Consider the following 17,810-nt stretch of genomic DNA (forward strand, 5'->3'; position numbering starts at 1 on the left):
AAAAAAAAAAAAAAAAAAAAAAAAAAAAAAAAAAGGAAGGGAAAGAGAAGAATGGAGATAGATTGGAGGAAATAATCATGTGTGTGCATGAATCATACAAATATGAATAAATGCATAACATAGGGTAGTTTCTAAACACTGAGGATGTTAAGAAGACCATAATAATTTTCAGGGAACAGAAAAAAAGAATTTATATAAAAGTATTGAAATTTATGATGTCATTGTTGCTCTCAACACAACATCAGACACCAGAAGAAAATAGAAGAATGTCGTTAACATTGTAAAGGAAAGTATTTCTAACATCTAATTTCTAGACTCTCATTCAAATTTAAAGGTAAAATAAGGAAAGGTTAAAATATTCAATATCTGAAGAAATTAATTTACACAGAAAGTTCTTGTGTTCCAATAAACTTGAGGATTCACATGTAAATAAGAAAAGCCGCCGGGCATGGTGGCTCACGCCTGTCATCCCAGCACTTTGGGATCTTGAGGAAGGCAGATCACCTGACGTCAGGAGTTCGAGACCAGCCTAAACGATATGGTAAATGTCTGTCTCTACTAAAAATACAAAAAAAAAAAAAAAAATAGCTAGGCATGGTGACAGCTGCCTGTAGTTCCAGCTACTTGGGAGGCTGAAGCAGAAGAACCGCTTGAACCCCAAAGGCAAAGATTATATACAGTAAGCCAAGATCGCACCACTGCACTCCAGCCTGGGCGACAGAGCAAGACTCTGTCTCAAAAAATAAAGAAAAAGAAAAACAAAGGAAAGCATGGGTTTCAGGATATAGTGGCTTTTATATTAGACAGAAGTCAAAAGGAATCCTGAAGAGAATGATGAAGAGAAGTTCCAAGGCAAGAGCTGTTTGAAAAGCCAGGAGAGTAGTTAGATGGGATCCTGAGGATGGTAGGCTCTAGGAGGAAGGTCTCCAGGGGAAAAAATAGATGTTAGACTGATGGGTAATGATTGATTGATTGTTAGGCAGACAGACAGACATAGACAGATTTTTGTTTTGACTTTAACCAAAATAATAAAAGTTTTCTGATTCTGGTGGGTATTCAGGAGGCTTAAGGAAAAAAAAAAATCCCTGAACAAACAGATTAATGATGCAATTGTAAGTGAAAAGAGGGGAAATTAATACAACGAAAGAAAAATTTTATGTCATATTTTATGATTCAGCTCTGAAAATATTTACCTGGTTTAGTAATATAAACACTAAAGTTTATTTTAATTTTAAAAACAGATAAAACTACCTTTAAAAGTTACTAGAAGGAAAATGTGTGTGCTTTTGCGTTGATATAAAGGAATGGGCCATAGGCACTCACAGGGGTCTTCATCAGATATGGTTAACAGTGGGTAGATAACTTCTAAAATTAAAACTAAAAATGTACTAAATAATGTAGAAAAATAGAGGTGACTGAGTACCCAAAGAAATATTTTTAAGGTGTTGAAATTGTGTGCCTCACAGGAATAAGAATCAGTAGTGGAAAGGGAAACAACTGCTATTTATGTTACATGGCTTGTAATACCAGTTTGACTTTTTTTCAAGTTCCGTATATTCCTTTGATAAACAGTTAAACAGTGAATGGAATGGGGCAGCACACATAGATCAATGTGAATCAACGTCATGTTGTCCTTAAATTGGGTGCTGAGCTCGAAAGTGCTGATTATCTTATACTTTACAACATATATAAAGCTCACATGTATTATTTTGTATGCATATGCATCAAACACCTAAAAAGGTGTTTTAATGCGTAAGAAAGTGTTAAAGGAAAAAAATAATAGAATGTTTTATAATCCTTTGGGTATATACCCAGTAATGGATTGCTGGGTCAAATGGATAAAGATACATGTGCATGTATGTTTATTGCAGCACTGTTTACAATAGCAAAGACTTGGAACAAACCCAAATGCCCATGAATGATAGACTGGATAAAGAAAATGTGGCACATATACACCATGGAATACTATGCAGCCATATAAAATGATGAGTTTATGTCCTTTGCAGGGACTGGCTGAAACTGGAAACCATCATTCTCAGCAAACTGACACAAGAGCAGAAAACCAAACACTGCCTGTTATCACTCATAAGTGGGTGTTGAACAATGAGAACACATGGACACAGGGAGAGGAACATCACACACTGGGACCTGTCAGGGGGTGGGGGAGCTAAAGGAGGGATAGCAGGGGGTAGGGGGATTGGGGAGGGCTAACATTAGGAGAAATACCTAATGTAGATGATGAGGTGAAGGATGCAGCAAACCACCGTGGAACTTGTATACCTATGTAACAAACCTGTGCTATCTGCACATGTACCCCAGAACGTAAAGTATAATAATAATTAAAAAAAAAAAAAAGAAAAAGAAATGCTAAAGACTTGAAAACAGGAAACCTCATGAATGTTATATGTTAAAGCTTATGGAAATGGGGAATGTACTTACCTAAGCTTCTAGTGACTGTTGGTTCTAGTGTCTAATAAGCTTCATTTTCTTTGATTTAAAAAATAATAATAAAACAGTAAAGTGCACAAGTCTCCGGTAAACCTTAATGGAGAGTTAAATGTGTGGTGCATTTGAACACCAGGTACCATTGTGAGACACAAGACCATGAAAACCACTGGGTGGGAGGAGAGAGGCTGTAAGTTGCACCTTAATGATGTGCATTCTTCTACAACAGAGACTTGCAAAGGACAGCTTAGGGTTGCATGTGCCTCTCATCATGGATTTTGTTGACAAAAGCAGTGGAAAATTTGGATCAGCATACATCTAAACATCAATTGCCTATTCTTTTTAATGAAGCTAAAACAGGGCAGAGCTTATACTAACCTAATTGCTGAATTTCCTGCTGGTCTGCAAGCTCCATGCAGCTTGGGAGCCTGTGTCTTATTCACCCTTGAACACTGACTACCATTTGCCTCATACATTGGGAGAACTAAGTAAATGGTAATTGAATAAATAAAGTATAGTTCCTATGGATATTTTTATGCTGCCATTGATTAAGCTGAGGTGCTATCAACTATAGGTAAATCTCATACGTGCTTATTTATCTGCCTCTCTCTCTAAAATGATATAATGGCAAAAGCATAAAGTTTATAGAAAGAAGGTTCTAGCTTAATTCCTGGCTCTGTCCTTTACTGACTATATCCTTTTGAGCAAACTGCCACAGCTCCCTGACCCTAAATTCTCTCATCCATTAAATAGTCATAATAAGACTTTTCTCATAATATAGTTAAGAGGAAGAAATGAGCCAATAAATGTATATTTTATAGACTGTAAAGTATTATATAAATGTCAGTTGCATCTGTGACTGAAGTTCTTTCTGATATATATATTCTGTGGATTGTACCATTTTAATCCTCTATTTCTTTTTCCAAATTGGATTTGTAACTTTAAGCACAATGTTAGTCTTTATGTATTCATATCAAGAATTAAGATAGGAATTGCCACAAACATTTATATCTGTCTCTTTGAGTCACAGAGCCTCAAATATGTGAATCAACTACATTTTGCCCAAGGTACTATTTGTCCTACCATTTTTCTGATGAATTTACACATTTAAACATTTCTGTTTCACAGTCAGTAATTAAGATGTAGGAAATTATTGAATCATCTTTTTAAAATTGCCTATGTTTTAGACAAAGGTATGCTATGTGACATTCCAAATAAAGCAGAATTAAATTTAACCATAGAAAAACAAAGACATGATTATCATTAAGTTACAATTATTTTATCATTAGATACTTATATGTATCAATGATACCTTCTTTTAACGTTTTTGTAAATATAATATAGGTTAGACCTTTCTGTTAATTAGCTATAAGAGATTATATACAGTAGAAAGAGCTAATGTTTTATGAAAACATGGCTGAATTCAAACCCTGACTGAGCCATTTAATCTCTCTGAGCCCTGGTTTCCTTCTCTGGACAAAAAAGCAGAGATGCTTGTAAGGATTAAATACATTGTATAGAAAGTGCCTGGTTGACATTCGATTAATATTAACAATCATTGTTTTAGAGTCAAGGTTTAAATATTTGAGCCCCAGTGCTCAGAAATAATTATCTGGCTATGCTTATATTTACATACTAAATTGAATAGAAAGAAAGGAGTGGATACCAGGTGGTTCACCATGAAGAAATTGAGTTGCCTCTTAGAGTACAGCAGGAATAATAGTTTCAGAAGGAAGAGTGATTGGACTGCATCTGTGTAGCTGTGTTGCACATGACCAGAGAGCCACAGACGTCAGAACAGTGCTAAGTGCTTTACATATGTAACAGGAGCAAAAACAAAGACAGTCAGCGAATCAGGAGCATCTGCTAGCTATATCTTCATACTGCAACTCTGTTTCGAGAAGGGTGAGCTTGTCAGATAGAAGCTTTTTGTTCTTTTGAAACCTTAGATGCCTTTGGCTGTGCATGTTGGTGTTAAAACCTGAGAAAAGGTGCAATGCCCTACTTTTAGAGTGCCTAGAACTTTGGGAGTTGGAAAGTCTGAATAGAAGGGAAAAAAGGACAGACATGAAAAAGTAGATAGCCTTATGCTGCAGAGATCTTTGCGTAGCTTTCCAGGGAAGTCCCCAGGATCCCCTGGTAGATTCTGCCAAACATGCATGTTGAGATGACTTGCTGCTATACAAACTAATGCAATGCAGTTAGAGACAGAGGACGTAAGGAAAATATCCAGTCTCAAGGGAAGCCAAATACCTTCCAATGATTCATAGACAGATGTACCTTGGAGATGTTGTGAGTTTGATTCCAGACTGTCAGAATAAAAAGAGATGCACAAATATTTTGGTTTTCCAGTGTATATAAAAGTTATATTTATACCACACTGTAGTCTATTAAGTATACATGAACACAAAGATGTGATCAATAGTCACTGGGGATTCCGAAAGGGAAAAAGAAGGGGAAAAGTTGAAAAACTGCCTGCCTGGCACTTGTTCAGTGCTTAGGCAATGGGATTGTTAGAAGCCCAAATCTCAGCATCACACAATATCCTCATGTAACAAACCTGCACACGTACTATCTGAATCTAAAACTTAAAAATAAAATAAAACAAAAAGGAGAGTTAAAATTGCTTCTTGATCCATGGGCTGCAGAATAGATATTGTGTGATCAGGCATAAAAACAACATTTATCTACTTTCACATGTTTATCAGAACTCTTGGGTGACTAGGTGATTGTTAACATAATATTTTGAAAGGAAACTTTTTTCTAGGCAGTAGATATCAACAATAGGCTTAAAATATTCAGAAAACTATTTTGTAAGCAGATTGCTTCATCCAGGATTTGGTGTTTTATATAATGGACACAGGAAGAGTAGATTTAGCATAATTTTTAAGGGTCCTATGATTTTGGGAGTGGTAAATCAGGAGTAGCTTCAACTTAAAGTCATCAGCTGCGTTAGCCTCTAACCAGAGAGTTAGCCTGTCATTTGGAGCTTTGAAGCCAGGCATTGACATTTCTCTAGCTATGAAAACTAGAATGGCATCTTCTTACAATAAAAGACTGTTTTGTCTACACTGAAAAACTGTTGTTTAGCATAACCATTTTCATTAATGATCTTAGGTCTTCCATATGACTTGCTGCCTCACGCTGCACTTTTATGTGATGGAGATGGCTTCCTTTGCTTCAACCTTGTGAACCAATCTCTACTAACTTCAATTTTTTTCTTCTACAGCTTCTTCTCAGACTTCGTAGAATTGAAGAGTTTAGGATATTGATGTGCAATAGCCTTTGGCTTAAGGGAATGTTGTACCTGGTTTGATCTTCTTCCCAGACCATCAAAACTTTCTCCATGCTAGCAGGAAGGCTATTTATTTATTTTTTTTTTATCATTTGTGTGTTCGCTGGTACTTTTAATTTTTAACTCCTTTAAAAACTTTTGCTTTCTGTTCACAGTTTGGATCACTGTTTGGACAAGAAGCATGGCTTTTGGCCTAGGTCAGCTTTCTACATCCCTTCTGCACCAAGCTGCATTATTTTTAGCTCTTGGTTTAAAGTGAGAGACATGTGACTCTTCCTTTCACTTGAACACTTAGACATCATTTCGAGGTTATTAATTGGCCTAATCGTAATGTTGTTGTGCCTTATCAGGTAGGGAGGCCCAAGGAGAGAAAGAGAAATGGAGGAATGGCTGGTCAGTGGATCAGTCAGAACACATATATTTATTGATTAACTTCACTATGATATATAGGCATGGTTCATGATACTTTGAAACAATTACAATAGTAACATCAAAGATTATTAATTACAGATCACTATAACAATCTAATAATAAGAAAAATATTTGAAATATTGTGAGAATTACTAAAACATCACACAGAGACACAAAGTGAGCACACACTATTGGAAAAGGGAGCTGATAGACTTGCTTGATTCAAGGTTCTGTAATCTTTTACAATTGTAAAAACTTTAATATATGCCAAGTGCATTAAAGCAAACTCACTAATATAAAGTGCATCTATAAATTTTGGGAAGCACTTTAAACCTTCACAGGACAAGCTGGAGGTGTAAAACAATTTTATCAGTTTCATGTATGTGGATTTTGACCATAATCCCCAAAGACAGAATCCTGAATGCCATAATCCCAAATGTTGGAATCCTGACACATCAAAATCCCTAATGTTTAACATGCTGAAATCACAGATAGATGCATCATGTTAGGTGAAAGTATTACCTTGTCTTTATTTGCATTTGGTGGAAAATTCAAATGACTTAATTAGCCATGTGATATGGCAATGATGAAGAGTTTAATTTAAAAAAGCCTGTATTAGCATTCCTTCCAGCTGAGGACATTCCAGGAGCTCATAATGAATTAAAACCGTATTTGCCCAAAAAACCCAGCAAAGTTACAGTTTCAAAAATAATTCAATGCACAATAGGATAAGAAGATACTGATGCAATGTTGTTGCTATTGATCACTAGCATTATTTCCACCAAATACTTGGTCTGTATATGAGTGCATGTGGAATGAATTTCCATGTAACCATTTCAATATAGAAGCATGACCCAAAAAGATGAGAAAATTTAACAGGGAATACTCATGTTGGTATATATATAGATTCATAGAAGACTTTCAAAGACTGCAGCACCATGCAGAAAATGAGTGTGAACATATTCTACAAGGAGAGCCATGTCATAAAATTAAAAAGGCAACTATTCACTGTGGTGCAAGACTTCAAAATATAGCTAATGGTCATGGAAGTCAGCCCACTTTCATGGGCCCTTATGAAGTGCCTCCATGCAATTGCCCATAATCTATTCCTGCAATATACTTTTATTGTATGTTGGATTTTTTTTCAATTTTTTATTTTTTAAGGCTTTTTTTTTTTTTTCCTTGAGACGGAGTCTCTATCCTTCACCTAGGCTGGGAGTGTAGCGGCACAATCTCTGCTCACTGCAACCTCCACATCCTGGGTTCAAGCGACTCTCTTGCCTCAGCCTCCTGAGTTTCTCGGACTACAGGCACGTGCCACCACACCTGGCTAATTTTTTGTATTTTTAGTAGAGACGGGGATTCAGCGTGTTAGCCAGAATAGTCTTGATTTCCTGACCTTGTGATCCACCCACCTCGGCCTCCAAATGCTTTATTTTTCACTTTCACTACACTACCATTTTCAATGCTGGAGATAGAAATTTTGTGTGAGACTTTTAGAGAGTCCTAAATTGTTCTATGCATTTTTTTCCACAAACTTCACTAAGCATTATCATAATGTTAACCTTGTGTGTAAGCATTGTGCCTGTACATAAAAACAGTGGAATTCCTCAGTAAATGAAGAGATGTCCACCTGCATTTGTGAATGATAAAATTTCTTGACATCTCATTTATTTGGGCAACTGTATTTGTGGTAATGACCCATTGAAGTTTTTTATCAAACTGGTCAAACGACTTGAGTTGTTTGTCATGGTATTTCATATGACCACAGTTACAAAGCTGGGTGAGCAATTGCCAACAACAGTGATATGTGTTTATACATTTTGACCTATTTTCTTATTAATATAATTTGTCTGTTCATAACTTACACCTGTGTGACTGTCATTAGTATACCTTATCATTTATGCTTATAAAAATGTGTGTTAATATTGCCTATTTTATTGTATAAAGCAGCCTAAAAGTGTTCTGTCATGTTTTTATATTTTTTTTAATAAATCCCCATTTAAAATGTAAAGAAATATATTTTAAATAATTTTGAGATTGTATTTTCCAGAATTATATTTTTGGACTTCTGATCTTTCAGGATTTGAACATTTGGGATTATGCTGTCCGATTGTTTCTTTCCGGGATTATTATTGATTCACCAGATGTTTCAAATTAGGATTCAGTTTTGGGAATCTAAGATAGTTCAGTCTTTTCCATGTAACTATGGGAGGCTGAGGACCTCAGGAAGAATCTTGTACAAACACTGAGATTTTGTCTTTATTCTAGAGGCAAAAAATAGAACCTCAATCACTAGACTCGATATCCACTGGGGGTTACACATGAGCTCAAACTAAAAGTCCACACAACATACAGCTCACAGGGACTCAATAACAAAAATGGTTTGACTTAAGATCATTTCTTTTTGAAGAAACTCACTAGAAGGTCCAAAAACGCTCCTGTAATTTGCTTTACGTATCAATTCTGTAAGATAAGAATCACCATCCTTATTTTGCTAAAAAGGAAGCTGAGGCTAAGCTAAGCAATTGATTTGACCAAGACAACAGAAATAATAAACGCAAACTAAGAAACTGAAATCTAATTCTGTTGCACTAAAAAGGAAGACTACACATCTGATAAACAACGTGTTCCTTTTCAGTGTGTTATATATTGCACAAGATGCTCTTACGGTTGTAAAAATAGGGGCATTTTGTGCATCATAAAAAGAATTCCTCTGGCTCTCACTCCCACCCACTGTTGTGCAACCTCCAGTCCTTCATGGAGTCTTGTCCAGGTACTTCTGAAAGTTGTCCAGGAAAAGTGTACTACGCTCTCCTGACCAGCCTTCTCTTCCCTCAGTTAGAAACTAGCTGTGCACACTGAAAAAGAAAAGAAAAGAAGAAAAGAAAGGAAAAAAATAAGAGATAATAAAAGGCAGCCTTAATGGGACAGGATGTGAATAAAATGAAAATCAGACCCTTGAAAAGGCAAGGACTGAAGGTCAAAGGTGGAGTACCCAGCTTAAGAAATACATAGTGAACCCCACTTGTGAAAAGTTTTGCAATTAAGCTTCCTTTACTGGATCAGAGCAGACACTATAACAATGACCATACAGCTATAATTTGCTAACTGTTGTCCAAATCTAGCCCTTGAGATTTTTTTTTTTCAGCTAAAATAAAAATAACAGCAGTTTCCCTTCCTTCTTATTTTCCTTTCCCTTTTTCCTTCCATTTCTACTCATGGGCATCAGCATATCCTGCAGCCAAGGAAATTGGGTGGAGGTGGGAGTGGGGGCATCAATATACCTGGCTGCCCAGACGTGCTGATGTGTATGGGCAGTGAGGAGAACACACATGTAGTGGTGTGGCCCGGGGCCAGGGAGGCAGAAGCAGGGAACAAGATGAAGCCAGTGTGGTTGAAGATTGCTTAACATTAAGCAAATAAGCCAAATGACTGAGCAAATGAGTAAATATTTTAAGAATAATGAGAGCCAGTTTTTGTACTACTAGTAAAATAATTTACAAATATAAAAAGAAAGACGTCTAGAAAGAACACGGAGGCATTTGATTGGAATTGGAGGTTTTTACAGTTTTCTTTTTAATTGCCGTATGATAAATCATCTCAAAATACAGTAGTGTAAAACAACAACTTTTTCTGTTTGCATATCCTATGGGTCAGGGATCCAGGGGAGCACCGTGAGTACAGACTGAGCTTGCTCTGTGATGTCTGGGGCCTCAGTTGGGAAGACTTCCATAACTGGGCAGACTCAACTTCAGGGGACTAGAATCATTGAAAGTCCTTAGGGCAGTTGAATTTCTTTGTGCTAATTCCATATACTTGTGCATTCTAGTGAACAAAGTGAAAGCCGCATGTCTTTGCAGAGCATCAGTAAACAAGTGTCATCATTTCTCCCAACTCTATTGGTTACACGTGAGTCACAAGTTTGTCCAGGTTCAAGGAAAAATGACATCAAGTCACCCATCAATGGAAAGAGTGAAAACAAATTTGTGGGCAGCCAAAGGGATTGTCATGAATTTATATGTTTATTAGGTAAATTTTTATATACATAAATATAAGAATTTTATATATGTATATATGGATATACATGTACACACACATATATATGTGTAAACACACACACACACACATTTTTTCTACCTCTGTCCTTTGAGAGGTCCTTAAGACATGACAGACCAGTGGCGATGAGCACACTGAATAGTCAAACAAACATAGCTTCTAAATACCTACTTCCACTAAAAGGAATGACAAGTCCTTGGATAAATGGCTGAATCCAGGACTGAAAAAGTATGAGAGCAGGAGAGAATATCTTGTTTTGCTAGAAAGTAAAGAAATGCTCAGAGAATACTGAAACATGTCAAAAGAATTTCAGACCCAGTTCAAAAGGTTCCTAATCTCCACAGATGGGAAGATTTGAGCATCCAATCAGAATCTGATAGTAATATGTAATGACCCATTGAATGAATTAAAATCCATGAATCTATGTTATATAAACAAACAAGCCATTAATCATATCAATGAATGGGGTAAAGAGAAACTTCTTCCCTGTACTGAGATTCCAACTAACAAATATAGAAGGAATGATGGAAATAGAAAAAAACACCACTTGGCAAGCATCACAGTTATGGCTGATTTAGGCAGAAGTCATGATGGCTTTTAGGGAAGTGGGTGGAGTTCTGACAAAAGTAAAACACTAAGGTAATCTCTGAGTATCTACCCACCCCTGCAAAATACTCATCGGTTATAAAGAAGAAATGATTACTGTATTGTGGAAAAATCTGATCAAAAGCAACATGGCCAAGTGATAAAATCCCACATGACCACAAGAGGGATGAGTCAACATCATGCATTTCTTGATGGGACTCGTTGAAAAAAGTGCAGTGTCACTTCTGTGGTACTCCTATCAGACCATATAGGACTATGTAGAACTATCAAAACTATATACTATCCGATCCAATTGTATGACATTCTGGAAAATGCAAAACTATGGAGACAGTAAGAAGATGAGTGGTTGTCAGGGGCTGGGGGAAGACAGGAATGAATGGGCATAGCACAGAGAATTGTTAGGGCAATAAAGCTACTCTGTGTGACACTATAATGGTAAATTCATATTATTAGATGTTGTTCTAACCTATAGAATGTTCAACACCAAGAGTAAACCTAATGTAAACCATAAACTTTGAGAGATCATGATGTGTCAATGTAAGCTCATCAGTTGTAACAACTGTGTCACTGATGCCAGTTACTTATAGGGGGGATACTGTGCATGTGGGAGGCAGGTGGAATATGGGAACTCTCTGTATTCTTCATTCAATTTTGTTGTGAACCTAAAACTGTTTTAAAAATACAATTTAAGAAATTAAAAATAAATAAATGAAGGAAGGCAAGGTCTGTGTCAGGCCAACTTCAGAAAGTCTGGTTGAGGGTTGGTCTACAAAATGAATGGATTGTACTCTTAAAAACTATCAAGAACATGAAGCCAAACAATGGCTAAGGTGCTATTTCAGGCTGAAGGAGATTAACAACTGAAGCAACACACATTGAACAACTGAAAGCAACACACGTTTCTGAATAATATGCTTGGCCAGAACCACCAATAGGACACTACTAGAATGGCTAGTGAAATTTGAATGGGGCATGTGGATTGGATGCTTGTACTGTATCAAGGTTGATTTTCTGAGTTAGAGGCTTGTACAGTGGTGATGGAAGAGAATGCCCTTGCCTGGGGTAAATACACAGTGGATTGAGGAGTCATAGAAATATTATATCTGCTGTTGATCTCAATGATATGGGGAAAAGATTAATGACAGTTGGAAGATGGAAGAGAAAAGCAGAGAAGAGAGTAAATGTGGGGAATCCATATGTTATGGGTTGAATTATTGCCCCTAAATTAATACACTGAAGAACCTAACTTCCAGGGACTCAGAATGTAACTTGGATAGGTTCTTTAGAGAGGTAATCAAGTTAATGTGAGGCCGCTGGAGAGGGCCCTAATCCAGTATGGCTGGTGTCCTCATGAGAAGGGGAAATTTAGTTCTTTCCTCCTTCAAATTTGTGCATTATTTGGGCCAGGAATACAAAATAAGAGAAAAGAAAAGAAGCAATTATTTATTTAACTAGGGCTGTCCTGGCATATGTGATCTTTAAAGTATGAGACTTAAAGATACTGGTTTTAAAAAACAAGGAAGAGGAAAATTGGACACAGAGACATGAACAGAGAAAAGATGATGGGAAGAGACACAGAAAGAAGAATGCCATTTCCACGCCAAGGAGAGAGGCATGAAACAGGTCCTTCCCTCACAGTCCTCAGAAGGAATCAAGCCAGCCCATGCCTTGACTTCAGACTTTGGACTAGATTTCAGTCCCTCCAGAACTGTGAGGCAGTAAATTTCTATTGTTTAAGTTATCCAGTTTTTGGTATTTTGTTATAGTAAACTTAGCAAACTAAGACACTATGCAAGACAAATGAAGAAGTTCTCCATATTGTTCTCACAACCTTTCTATAAGCTTGAAATCATTGCAAAATGCAATATAATTAATAAGGATATATTGTATACTTGAAACTTGCTGAAAGAGTAGAGTGTTCTCACTACAAAAAAAAAAAAAAGATGAGTATGTGAGACAAAGCATATGTTAAATAGCTATTTAGCCATTCCACAATATGTGTATACCTGTTACATATCTCAAAATATTATTTTCTACACCATAAATATGAACAATTTTACTTGCCAATAAAAAATAGTGATAAACTATAATTTTATATGCAACAATCTATTAATATTTTCACATATGCCATCTCCTTTGATCTTAGGTACACCCTAATGAGGTAGGTGAGATGGGCATTTTGAGTTGATCCATCTCACAGTACAATAGTCTCGGAATGGGTTGCAAATGGGTCATCACAATTCACACTGTTAAAGAAAACCAGATCTTAAAGAGGTGATGCCCAAGCCTGAGTTGCCAGTGAGGGAAGCCAGTAGTTCATACCTGTTAACGTTGTAATAAAGTTATCAAAGAAAGAAAAGTAAGAGAGAGACTCTTTCAGAGTTTAGCTTTGCAAATTTCCCTGAGCCCCATTTCCTTAAAGAAGGCTGGGTGTGGTGGCTCACACTTGTAATCCCAGCATTTTGGGAGGCCGAGGCAGGTGGATCACCCGAGGTCAGGAGTCTGAGACCAGCCTGGCCAAAATGGCAAAACCCCCATCTCTAATAAAAATATCAAAAAATAAAAATTAAAAATGCTGGGTATGGTGGTGCATGCCTGTAATTCCAGCTACTCGGAAGGCTGAGGCAGGAGAATCACTTGAACCCAGGAGGCAGAGGTTGCAGTGAGCTGAGATTGTGCCATTGCACTGCAGTCTGGGCAATAGAGCAAGACTCCATTTCAAAAAAAAAAAAAAGAGAGAGAGAGAGAGAACTAAAGGAAAAAAAGGGAAGAGGAGAGAGAGAGGAGGCAGAGAGAAGCAGGATGCAGGCAGTGGATGGAGGCAGAGAGAGGAGTGATGGCCCCTGGCTGGTTTTGGTGCCCGCCTGAAAGGTGATAGGCAGGCAGATGGAACAGAGTCAAAGGAAATCATCCTGTCCTCCCAGGCAGTCATGCTCTCTTGTTCCTCTGTCGTTTGGCTTGGTCATAAAATCTCAGCAATGTTACTTACCATGTGGCATTGTTATTTAAGACTATTTGCTTCTTCTCAACTAGAGCCTGAGATTTTCCAGACTCTTTTGCTTATTAGTTATGGAAACATGTGTAAGGGTGGCAACAATGATACCTTCAAAAGACAGTCATATGAATTCACTTTTTTCCTCAAGACCTGCTGGTGGCTGTCAATCTCATTCAGAATTAAACCCAAAATCACTCCCTAGACCCACATGGCCCTATATGACCTGTCTACCTGTTGCCTTCCTATCTGGAATCAGCTCACTCCGGTCTCCTGGCACACCTCAAGAGCCCTCAGAGTCACTGAGGTGAGCTCTAGAATTTGGGCTGATTGTTTGCCTCCAGCGTGCTTCCTTCTGTTGTTCATAAGATTGACTCCTTACCTCCTCTGGTCACTTTCTAAAATTTTAAATTTAAAGACTCCCCCACTCCACATTTCCCACTCAATTATTTTCTTGAGCGCTCATCATTACATAAAATAGTATAGTTTTTAGTAACTACAATTCTTGTATAAATTGCCTATCTTCCTCACTAGAATACGTTTCACAGGCCAGATTTTTTTTTAATCTACTGCTGTATTTTTAACACATAGAATTCTGCTTGGCATACACTACATGCTCAATCATTATTCACTGAATGACTGCTAGGAGCTACTTCACCATCTTGTGCCTCAGTTATATTATCAAAACTGATATTATAAATATCGAATGCTGGCGAGGTATAAAGAAATTGATTACTCACACATTGCTGGTAAAATATGACATGGCATAACCACTCTGGAAAAGAGTTTGGAAATTTCTTATTACACTAAACATGTGATTGCCATATGATTCAGCAATTGCACTTCGGACATTTATCTCTAAGAATGAAAACTTATGTTCTCATGAAAAGTTGTACATGAATGTTCATAACAGCTTTATTTGCAGTAGCTGAAAACTAAAAACAACTCAGGTGTCTTTCTGGGGGTAATGGTTAAACATACTGTGGTACATCCATACCATGAAATATTACTCAGCAATTAAAAGAAATACACTACTGATATAGCTTGAATGGATCTCAAAGCAAAAAGAGCTAATTTCAGAAGGCTATGTACTGTATGATTCCATTTACATAACATTCTCAAAATGACAAAATTAAAGACATGGAGAATAGATTAGTAGTTGCAAGTAATTAGGGATGAGGATGGTGATGGGGAAATAAATGTGGATTCATTTATTAAAGGACAATATAAAGAAATAAAATTTTAAAAAGGACAATGTAAGGGATCCTTGTAGTCATATGAAACATTTCTGTTTCTTCACAGTGGTGGATATGCATACTTACACATGTGATAAAATCACATAGAAATAAACACATGCAAACTTACAAATGAGTACATTTAAAACTTTGGAAATTTAAACATGTAGCTGTAATGTATTAATGTCAATTTCCTCTTTGTGATATTATAAGATGTTATCATTAAGGGAAATTAAGTCAAGGGTACACAGGATCTCCCTGTATTATTTCTTATCAGTGTATGTGAGTCTAGAATTATAAAAGTTTAATTAGATGGTAGATTTTTATTTAATTCTTAAAATATGAAATAAGTACTTAGTATGTGCATGGCTTTTTCACAACAGTTGTAAATATTAAATGAATATACATATATGTGTAAACATTAAATGGATGTATATATATGTATATACATACACATATCATATATATGTACATTCTATTTTATAAATATATTTATATACGTTAATTATATATCTGTAGGAGTATATATGTATATGGAAAGCACTGGGAATGCTGCTCAGCAATATGGGAAACATTCAGTACATTTTAGCTATTTCTATTCCAATCTTCCAGGGCACAGTCTCTGATTCCCAGTATGCATATTGTTTCTGATGTGTATTGCAAGTGTCAATCAATGTGAGCTGAATAAATAACATTGCTAATTTCTTCCACTAACCTTCAAAGTCAGTGAAAGCGTTACAGATCCAGACCTTTACAGGGGTAAGGATCAGCGTAAAGATCCAGAATTATCTAGCACCATAGACAGGAAGACAGTAGGACCACCTAAGCTCCATTTCTCAGCTTTGCCACCAACATATCATAAAGCTTTCAAAAGCTCCTTTTCCACACTGTGTCTCAATTCCCCCATTAGTAAGAGGAGGGAATGGAATGACATTATTTCTAAGGGTCCTTTCCAAACTTTAAATATACATGCTTCTCTATTTTACAAGCACAGAGAATTACCCTTCCTAAAACCTGAGAATGTGGCTGGGAGTCCAGAAGTAATATATATTGACAGCAAAATTTTGGCTTCTAGTTCCATCTGGGTCAAATTGACTGTTCTGTTTTTGGGCCCCACTAAGGTATGTTTTTTAGCAGATGGTTTCTACCATTATAGTTATTTGAAGTAGATAGTAGGCAAAATATCTGTACATGATAGCAAGCCAAGGTTTTGAAATTCTTTCAGGGGTAAGAAATTGTAGAAATTTAAGCTATAATTATAGAATTATCACTGTCATTGCATCATTATCATCCAAAGCCAAGGGGTGTTACCTTACTAAATTGAAAAACAATAAAGGAATGTTATAATTTATGAAAGCATAAAACAGGCCTTTAAAAAATAGCAGCTTATTTTAGCTAATATTTGTAATACAACCGAATATATTCATGCAGTCTTTTGAGAGGACCCCTGGGTAATTTTCCATGCCAAAGGTTAGCCAATAGCTGACAGATGTCCTTACTGAAAAAGATTGGATTTTACACTCCTTGAACATTATATGCAGTCATTCTTGCCTGGCCTCTTGCTTCATGTTAGTATATCTAGAATGTGCAGCCACTTCACAGTTAAATTGTTTTACATTTTTTAACTGCTATGGATTCCTTGGATATTAAAGTATTGAGGGCTTATTGAACACCTTGCTTGAACTCATCCTTGCAGAGACAGTATGAAATAATTACAATGCAATATGCAAGGTTCTCTATTAATATTAATTTGTTGAGGAACTACCAAGAAACCGCATTTTACTTAGCTAACTTACCTAATTTAACATTCATACTCTTTCAAAGAGATACTAAGAATTTCAGTTTTCAGAGAGAGCAAACGACATCAGAGAGATTATATAACCACGCAAAAGCCACCCACTGATAAATGGGAGTGCGCAGATCAAAACCCAGTTTTCTTACTCTCCAAATCCTGGGCATATCCAATGTGGTAGGCTTCTTCAACTGAAATTTTTTAAAAATAAAAAAAAATCATAAGAAATGTGTGGATGATGGCACGAGTTACAATAACAGAATAAACAGAAATTAACTAGAGCTTGAGTAACTGAAGAAGATGAGAAAAATATTTTCAAAGTGGTGAAAAATTGGTAGATTGTACAGCCAGGAAAACTTTAAAGACTGAGGCTGGAGTAAAGAATTATTATACAAGTAAGTACTTAATGAATCATGAATAAATTCTCAGAAAGGAAATTTCTGAAAGATATATGTATGGATAAAGAATAATCCCAGAATCAAGGTCTATGATGCAAGGAAGCAGTAGACAATCACTTACTAACTCTCTTACCAAACAATAATGGTGCCTAATTTGAGGTTAAAAAATAAAAACAATCCAAGGAGCAACTTAAATATTAGACAACAATAGCACATATATTGGGAAGGAGTGAGAAGTATAAAATAATTTTGAAATTCATGTATTGTTCAGCATGGGACTAAATATTTTAGTTAATTGATGACTTTGTTAATTATATATAATATTTTGGCATAACCACTAAAACACTAGAAAGAGGATATTAAAAGAGTACATATGTTTCAATTCCTAAAACAAATAAGTGAACAACAAAAACTACAAAAAATGGGAGTAAAATTCCCAGGCTAAAGTAAGGATAGATAAGGCAACAGAAAGGTGGATTATGAATGGACACCTATATGGTGGATTATAAATGGACACATACATAAGAGAGAGAATCTTATATATTCCAGAACTCTTCAAGGAAGATAAAATATTGGT

The sequence above is a fragment of the Cebus imitator genome, unplaced genomic scaffold (genome assembly GCF_001604975.1).
Source record: "Cebus imitator isolate Cc_AM_T3 unplaced genomic scaffold, Cebus_imitator-1.0 Scaffold320, whole genome shotgun sequence".
NCBI classification, from domain to species: domain Eukaryota; kingdom Metazoa; phylum Chordata; class Mammalia; order Primates; family Cebidae; genus Cebus; species Cebus imitator.